Genomic DNA, 9,718 nt, shown 5'->3' with positions numbered 1-9,718 from the left:
GACAGAGTGACTTATTTCCATTGGGGTCCATTTACCTTATTATTATAATATAAAGGTTATAATATTTTCTTATTATTCTACAATGAAGATAACATCTTATTATCATACTAAAAAGACTATCTACTACGCGAGGGCCATTAAGACTATCTACAATACGAGGGTCATTACTAGGAATATGGTAAAATTTACACGTATGTTAGCTAAAAAATAGAAAATCATTCCCCTCCCTTTCTGTAGCTACATTCATCAGACACCTTTTGGCAGTCTTCTTGAACTGGTTTATGCTATGACTGGCTTTGACATGTGCAGGCAGTCTGTTCCATTCCTTTATTGCTGTACAATAAAAGGTGTTTGAAGCCTGGCCACTGACTGTGGGTACTACAAAGTTGTGTTCTCTCCCCCTAGTACTATGATTGCTTTGGTTCCCAACCTTGACAAAATTGACAGCAAGATATTCTGGACACTGTTTGTGAGCAATTTTATAAACATGATTTAGCTTCAGTTGTTTTACTCTGACTTCAACATTCAGCATATCCAACTGCTGTAATTCATCCTGGCCTACATGTTCTCTTGGTCCCAGGTCCAGGATAAATCTTACGATTTTGTTCTGGGTGATTTGCAGTCTATCTTTCACTTTTTTTGTCAAGGCAGAGTACCATGAAGAGCAAGCGTAATCCATATGGCATTGTATAAGGGCTAGACATAGGGTCCTGCGAGCCTCAGTAGGTAGACACTGTGCTTGTCTATACAGGAACTTCAGTCTGGCATTCGCTTTCTTTACTACACTGTTCCCTATCAATTCTCTTGACATGCATGGGTCAAAGGGGATTCCCAGATATTTTACTGATGAAACCAAAGTGATGGGCTCCCCATTACATTGAACATTAAAATTATTTACCCTTCTCAGTTTATGTTTCGTGCCAAAGAGAATGGCTTCAGTTTTCCCTATGTGTAATGATAGTTTGTTGTCTACTAACCATTTGCTGCAGGACTCCAGTTCCAGTGTTAAAACATTAGCAATATCTTGTGGGTCTTTACCTGACACTAACAAGATATTGCTAATGTTTTAACACTGGAACTGGAGTCCTGCAGCAAATGGTGCACCTGAGACACCTGAGACAGGTGAACAGGGCCAACAGGTGTTAGGTGACTAACACCCAGGTACCTACTTACTGATAGGTGAACAGGGACACGCCCAACGTTTCCACCCGTGCCGGGGATCGAACCCCGGCCACAGTGTGTGAGGCGAGTGTGCTTTTATCGTCTGGTTCTGTACATCCTCCATCCTCTGCCTGCACACACTTTTCGTTATAATTTCTAGATGCGATGGATGAGCCAATAGCGTGTGCCTATTGGTTCATCCTTCGTGACGTCATTATCAATTGCAGCGCGAGAACGCGTTCAAGAGCTGCGATTGGATGAAGCACCGTGACGTCACGCATACTTGTCCCGCGAGAATGCACTCAAGGGCTGCAATTGGAGGAAACACCGTGACGTCACGACTAAAAGCCATAAGCCCCGCCTTCTTTCACCCCGATGACGAGTACTCCGACGTTGTCGTACGGCGCTAAATCAATGGAGCTGTTAACCGGACGATACTCTTAAAAATATCCCACTGGATATCGTACTTTCCCCAAATTTAACAGCCGTTCAACAGGAATATTTTCCCTGCTTGTTAATTGTATTTCTAAATTGAGGTGAAGATTTTAGGAGGAATATAATGATTGCTTTAGTTTACCATGAAATTGTAAACAGTTTCCAGCGTATTTATTGAGAGAGAGAGAGAGAGAGAGAGAGACAGACAGACAGACAGAGAGAGAGAGAGACAGACAGACGACAGACAGATAAACAGAGACAGGGAGAGACACACAGACACAGACAGATAACTGGATGGTGGTAGCGACTAGATGATGGTGGTGACTGCATGGTGGTAGTGGGTGGATGGTGGTAGTGACTGGATGGTGGTAGTGGGTGGATGGTGGTAGTGAATGGATGATGGTAGTGGCTGGATGGTGGTAGTGGCTGAATGGTGGTAGTGGGTGGATGGTGGTAGTGACTGGATGGTGATAGTGGGTGGATGGTGGTAGTGGGTGGATGGTGGTAATGACTGAATGGTGGTAGTGGCTGGATGGTGGTAGTGACTGGATGGTGGTAGTGACAGGATAGTGATGACTGGAGGGTAGTAGTGACTGAATGGTGGAAGTGACTGAATGGTGGTAGTGACTGGATGGTGGTAATGACTGGATAGTGGTAGTGACTGGATGGTGGTAATGACTAGATGGTGGTAGCGACTGGATGGTGGTGGTGGGTGATTGGTGGTAGTGACTGGATGGTAGTAGTGACTGAATGATGGTAGTGACTGGATGGTGGTAGCGACTAAATGGTTGTAGTGACTGGATGGTGGTAGTGGGTGGATGGTGGTAGTGACTGGATGGTAATAGTGACTGAATGGTGGTAGTGACTGGATGGTGGTAGTGACTAAATGGTGGTAGTGACTGGATGGTGGTAATGACTGGATAGTAATAGTGACTGGATGGTGTTAATGACTGGATGATGGTAGTGACTGGATGGTGGTGGTGACTGGATAGTGGTAGTGACTGGATGGTGGTAGTGACTGGATTGTGGTAGTGACTGGATGGTGGTAGTGACTGAATGGTGGTAGTGACTGAATGGTGGTAGTGACTGGATAGTGGTAGTGACTGGGTAGTGGTAGTGACTGGATAGTAGTAGTGACTGGATAGTGGTAGTGACTGGACAGTGGTAGTGACTGAATGGTGGTAGTGACCTGATAGTGGTAGTGACTGGATAGCGGTAGTGACTGGATAGTAGTACTAACTGGATAGTGGTAGTGACTGATAGTGGTAGTGACTGATAGTGGTAGTGACTGGATGGTGGTAGTGATTTGATGGTGGTAGTGGGTGGATGGTGGTAGTGATTGGATGGTGGCAGTGACTGGATGGTGGTAGTGACTGGATGGTGGTAGTGGGTGGATGGTGGTAGTGATTGGATGGTGGTAGTGACTGGATGGTGGTAGTGACTGGATGGTGGTAGTGACTGGATAGTGGTAGTGACTGGATAGTGATAGTGACTGGATAGTGGTAGTGACTGGATAGTGGTAGTGACTGGATGGTGGTAGTGACTGGATGGTGGTAGTGACTGGATAGTGGTAGTAACTGGATGGTGGTAGTGACTGGATAGCGGTAGTGACTGGATGGTGGTAGTGCCTGGATGGTGGTAGTGACTGGATGGTGGTAGTGACTGGATAGTGGTAGTGACTGGAGGGTGGTAGTGACTGGATGGTGGTGATGACTGGATGGTGGTAGTGACTGGATGGTGGTAGTGACTGGATGGTGGTAGTGACTGGATGGTGGTAGTGACTGGATGGTGGTAGTGACTGGATGGTGGTAGTGACTGGATGGTGGTAGTGATTGGATGGTGGTAGTGACTGGATGGTGGTAGTGACTGGATGGTGGTAGTGACTGGATGGTGGTAGTGATTGGATGGTGGTAGTGACTGGATGGTGGTAGTGATTGGACAGTGGTAGTGACTGGATGGTGGTAGTGACTGATTGGTGGTAGTGACTGGATAATGGTAGTGACTGGAAAGTGGTAGTGACTGGATAGTAGTAGTGACTGGATAGTGGTAGTGACTGGATGGTGGTAGTGACTGGATAGTGGTAGTGACTGGATGGTGGGAGTGACTGGATGGTGGTAGTGACTGGAGGGTGGTAGTGACTGGATGGTGGTATTGGGTGGATGGTGGTAGTGATTGGTTGGATGGTGGTAGTGACTGGATGATTGTAGTGACTGGATTGTGGTAGTGACTGGATGGTGATAGTGACTGGATAGTGGTAGTGACTGGATGGTGGTAGTGCCTGGATGGTGGTAGTGACTGGATGGTGGTAGTGACTGGATTGTGGTAGTGACTGGATGGTGGTAGTGACTGGATAGTGGTAGTGACTGGATGGTGGTAGTGACTGAATGGTGGTAGTGACTGGATAGTGGTAGTGACTGGATAGTGGTAGTGATTGGATAATAGTAGTGACTGGATAGAGGTAGTGACTGGATGGTGGTAGTGACTGGTTGGTGGTAGTGACTGGATGGTGGTAGTGACTGGATGGTGGTAGTGACTGGGTGGTGGTAGTGGGTGGATGATGGTAGTGACTGGATATTGGTAGTGACTGGATGGTGGTAGTGACTGGATGGTGGTAGTGGGTGGATGGTGGTAGTGCCTGGATGGTGGTAGTGACTGGATGGTGGTAGTGACTGGATTGTGGTAGTGACTGGATGGTGGTAGTGACTTAATAGTGGTAGTGACTGGATGGTGGTAGTGACTGAATGGTGGTAGTGACTGGATAGTGGTAGTGACTGGATAGTGGTAGTGACTGGATAGTGGTAGTGACTGGATGGTGGTAGTGACTGGATGGTTGTAGTGACTGGATGGTGCTAGTGACTGGATGGTAGTAATGACTTGATGGTGGTAGAGGGTGGATGGTGGTAGTGATTGCATGGTGGTAGTGACTGGATGGTGGTAGTGACTGGATGGTGGCAGTGACTGGATGGTGGTAGTGACTGGATAGTGGTAGTGACTGGATGGTGGTAGTGACTGAATGGTTGTAGTGACTGGATGGTGGTAGTGACTGGATAGTGGTAGTGACTGGATAGTGGTAGTGACTGGATTGTGGTAGTGACTGGATGGTGGTAGTGACTGGATGGTGGTAGTGACTGGATGGTGGTAGTGACTGGATGGTGGTAGTGGGTGGATGGTGGTAGTGATTGGATGGTGGTAGTGACTGGATGGTGGTAGTGACTAGATGGTGGTAGTGACTGGATGGTGGTAGTGACTGGATGATGGTAGTGACTGGATAGTGGTAGTGACTGGATGATGGTAGTGCCTGGATGGTGGTAGTGACTGGATGGTAGTAGTGACTGGATTGTGGTAGTGACTAGGTGGTGGTAGTGACTGGATAGTGGTAGTGACTGAATGGTAGTAGTGACTGGATAGTGGTAGTGACTGGATAGTGGTAGTGACTGGATAGTGCTAGTGACTGGATAGTGGTAGTGACTGGATAGTGATAGTGACTGGATGGTGGTAGTGACTGGATGGTGGTAGTGACTGGATGGTGGTAGTGGGTGGATGGTGGTAGTGATTGGATGGTGGTAGTGACTGGATGGTGGTAGTGACTGGATGGTGGTAGTGACTGGATGGTGGTAGTGACTGAATGGTTGTAGTGACTGGATGGTGGTAGTGACTGGATAGTGGTAGTGACTGGATAGTGGTAGTGACTGGATAGTGGTAGTGACTGGATGGTGGTAGTGACTGCATGGTGGTAGTGACTGGATGGTGGTAGTGACTGGATGGTGGTAGTGACTGGATGGTGGTAGTGGGTGGATGGTGGTAGTGATTGGATGGTGGTAGTGACTGGATGGTTTTAGTGACTGGATGGTGGTAGTGACTGGATGGTGGTAGTGACTGGATGGTGGTAGTGACTGGATGGTGGTAGTGACTGGATAGTGGTAGTGACTGGATGGTGGTAGTGCCTGGATGGTGGTAGTGACTGGATGGTAGTAGTGACTGGATTGTGGTAGTGACTGGGTGGTGGTAGTGACTGGATAGTGGTAGTGACTGGATGGTGGTAGTGACTGAATGGTAGTAGTGACTGGATAGTGGTAGTGACTGGATAGTGGTAGTGACTGGATAGTGGTAGTGACTGGATAGTGATAGTGACTGGATGGTGGTAGTGACTGGATGGTGGTAGTGACTGGATGGTGGTAGTGGGTGGATGGTGGTAGTGGGTGGATGGTGGTAGTGATTGGATGATGGTAGTGACTGGATGGTGGTAGTGACTGGATGGTGGTAGTGATTGGATGATGGTAGTGACTGAATGGTGGTAGTGACTGGATGGTGGTAGTGACTGGATTATGGTAGTGACTGGATGGTGGTAGCGCCTGGATGGTGGTAGTGACTGGATGGTGGTAGTGACTGGATGTTGGTAGTGGGTGGATGGTGGTAGTGGGTGGATGGTGGTAGTGATTGGATGATGGTAGTGACTGGATGGTGGTAGTGACTGGATGGTGGTAGTGATTGGATGATGGTAGTGACTGGATGGTGGTAGTGACTGGATGGTGGTAATGACTGGATGGTGGTAGTGACTGGATTGTGGTAGTGACTGGATGGTGGTAGCGCCTGGATGGTGGTAGTGACTGGATGGTGGTAGTGACTGGATGGTGGTAATGACTGGATGGTGGTAGTGACTGGATTGTAGTAGTAACTGGATGGTGGTAGTGACTGGATGGTGGCAGTGACTGGATGGTGGTAGTGACTGGATGGTGGTAGTCACTGGATGGTGATAGTCACTGGATAGTGGTAGTCACTGGATGGTGGTAGTGACTGGATGGTGGTAGTGACTGGATGGTGGTAGTCACTGGATGGTGGTAGTCACTGGATGGTGGTAGTGACTGGATGATGGTAGTCACTGGATGGTTGTAGTGAGTGGATGGTGGTAGTCACTGGATGGTGGTAGTGACTGGATGATGGTAGTGACTGGATGGTTGTAGTGACTGGATGGTGGTAGTCACTGGATGGTGGTAGTCACTGGATGGTGGTGGTCACTGGATGGTTGTAGTGACTGGATGGTGGTAGTCACTGGATGGTGGTAGTCACTGGATGGTGGGAAGAGCTGGATGGTGGTAGTCACTGGATGGTGGTAGTCACTGGATGGTGGTAGTCACTGGATGGTGGTAGTCACTGGATGGTGGTATTCACTGGATGGTGGTAGTCACTGGATGGTGGTAGTCACTGGATGGTGGTAGTCACTGGATGGTGGTAGTCACTGGATGGTGGTAGTCACTGGATGGTGGGAAGAGCTGGATAAAATAGCTTGTGAATACAATAGTTAACTCACAAATCCGATTTGTACCTGTGTCTTCGTCCTGTATTTCTCTAACAGTAACACCAACATAGAAATCACCTTGTAGGTGAATGGTTCAGAGAACCGACACGTTGTTAAATTAGACACATGTGCAACTCTTGGGTATCTTTATTAAGGAAACGTTTCGCCATACAGTGGCTGCATCAGTCCATACAAAGGAGAAACTTGAAGAAGAGGATGAGAATGAGGTAATCAGTCCCTCAACCTTGAGTCGATGTGGTCAGTCCTTCAATCTTGAATAGAATACGGCATATGAGCGGAGAAGCAGCTTATAAACCGTTGGTAGGAGAGGTGCAGCAGTCGTAGGTGGTGTCACATTTGTTCAATGTGGAAGTAGGTCGTGCGCAAGGGTTAGGAAAGCGAAGAATTCCCAAGTATTAAGATCCCAAGAAGTTGCAGTGTCTGACAGGATTGTAGATGAATGGTTCTCTGAACCATTCATCTACATTCATGTCTCAGAGTATACCCACTCAGAGATACCTACAATTCAAAGTATACACTGATAAATTTAAATCTCAGTGTGTATACACAAAAAAAATCTATTACATGAATGAATGAGGATTTTTAGCATAAAAAAACGAGAATTATTGCCATAGTAGATTTAATTAAGAAAGAGAACTAATCATGAATGAATGAAAATATTTGAATTTCTGGAGTAATTAAAAAAAAATGGCAATGAGTTGGAGGGGTAACTAAAGACGGGTAACTGAAGGAGTGGTGTTGGAGGGCTAACTGAAGGAGTGGCGCTAGAGGGGTAACTGAGGGAGTCTCGTTAAAATGTGTCGCGTGAGGTGTGTGGGCGCCTGGAGGCGGCGGCTGGTGTGACCTCCCCTCATATCCGCCCCGGACGTGGCCCGGTGCGCACCTCAGGGTCTACCTCGACCACCACTTACCGTAAACCTATTTCCGACGTGTACGCGGGTCGCTGTTGAGTATAGGGACGGACGTGCGCGCTTGCCAGTGCGTTGATATTCGTGCGTACGAAAATGATCACGATCTGAGGACCAGGAGACACAGAAGGTGTAGTGTTTGTGCTGTTGTTCCTCTCCTGATGTGATTTAAACCAATCTTGTCCTTATTTCACATTTCTGAACGATATAATTTATATATATATATATATTTTTTTTTTTCATGTAGTTCTTTATATACAAAGATAGAGGTAATATATACCTATATATTCCACATATATACACTAAACCACACGTCAATTCATTACCCTATCGATGGTCAACTGAAGAACTGATATAACAAACACATGCTACATGCAGGATCTGTATATTAAATTTGACAGACTTTGAGTATTATTGGCCAGTAGGACTTCCGCAGTGTTCCTCTAATGTTCTTAATTTACCACACACACACACATTTATACGTACACATATATACATACATACATATATAATATATATATATATATAATATATATATATATATATATATATAATTATATATATATATATACATTATATATATATACATATATATATACATATATATATACATATATATATACATATATATATATACATATATATACATATATATACATATATATATATATATACATATATATACATATATATATATATATACATATATATACATATATATATATATATATATATATATATATATATACATATATATATATACATATATATATATACATATATATATACATATATATATACATATATATACATATATATATATATATATATATGTATATATATATATATATATATATATATATATATATATATATATATATATATATATATATATATATATATATATATTATTGAGCCAGCTTTGTTAAGCATCTTTTGTGAAGCCATCTTTAGTAAACCATCTTTGTGAACCATGTTTTGAGAACCATCTTTGTGAAGCCATCTTTTGTGAACCATCCTTGTGAAGCCATCTTTGTGAACCATCTTTATGAACCATCCTTTGTGAATTTCTCCAGTTCTTCCAAGCAAGAACCCCTCCATTTCTTCCTAGTAAGAACCTCTCCACCTTCTCCAAGCAAGAACCTCTCACGGTTCTCCAAGCAAAAACCTCTCACGGTTCTCCAAGCAAGAACCTCTCATGGCTCTCCAAGCAAGAACCTCTCACGGTTCTCCAAGCAAGAACCTCTCATGGCTCTCCAAGGAAGAACCTATCACGGTTCTCCAAGCAAGAACCTCTCATGGCTCTCCAAGCAAGAACCTCTCACGGTTCTCCAAGCAAGAACCCCTCATGGCTCTCCAAGCAAGAATCTCTCACGGTTCTCCAAGCAAGAACCTCTCACGGTTCTCCAAGCAAGAACCTATCACGGTCCTCCAAGCAAGAACCTCTCATGGTTCTCCAAGCAAGAACCTATCACGGTCCTCCAAGCAAGAACCTCTCATGGTTCTCCAAGCAAGAACCTCTCATGGCTCTCCAAGCAAGAACCTCTCACGGTTCTCCAAGCAAGAACCTCTCACGGTTCTCCAAGCAAGAACCTCTCATGGTTCTCCAAGCAAGAACCTCTCACGGTTCTCCAAGCAAGAACCTATCACGGTCCTCCAAGCAAGAACCTCTCATGGTTCTCCAAGCAAGAACCTCTCATGGCTCTCCAAGCAAGAACCTCTCACGGTTCTCCAAGCAAGAACCTCTCACGGTTCTCCAAGCAAGAACCTATCACGGTCCTCCAAGCAAGAACCTCTCATGGTTCTCCAAGCAAGAACCTCTCATGGCTCTCCAAGCAAGAACCTCTCACGGTTCTCCAAGCAAGAACCTCTCACGGTTCTCCAAGCAAGAACCTCT

General features: G+C 45.3%; 1 protein-coding gene across 2 annotated transcripts in view; it reads left to right on the top strand.

Moving 5' to 3' along the window:
- Nucleotides 1-7,782: 7,782 nt before the first annotated feature.
- LOC128698064 (cadherin-86C-like) overlaps nt 7,783-9,718 on the top strand; it is a 343,481-nt gene continuing 341,545 nt past the window's right edge. For both annotated transcript variants that reach the window (XM_070097607.1, XM_070097606.1), the window contains exon 1: nt 7,783-7,951. The gene's annotated coding sequence lies outside the window, so the exon portion shown is untranslated. The remainder of the gene's footprint in view (nt 7,952-9,718) is intronic.

This window comes from Cherax quadricarinatus, chromosome 58 (assembly GCF_038502225.1).
Source record: "Cherax quadricarinatus isolate ZL_2023a chromosome 58, ASM3850222v1, whole genome shotgun sequence".
Taxonomy (NCBI): Eukaryota; Metazoa; Arthropoda; class Malacostraca; order Decapoda; family Parastacidae; genus Cherax; species Cherax quadricarinatus.
This window is presented reverse-complemented; position numbering and strand designations above follow the sequence as displayed.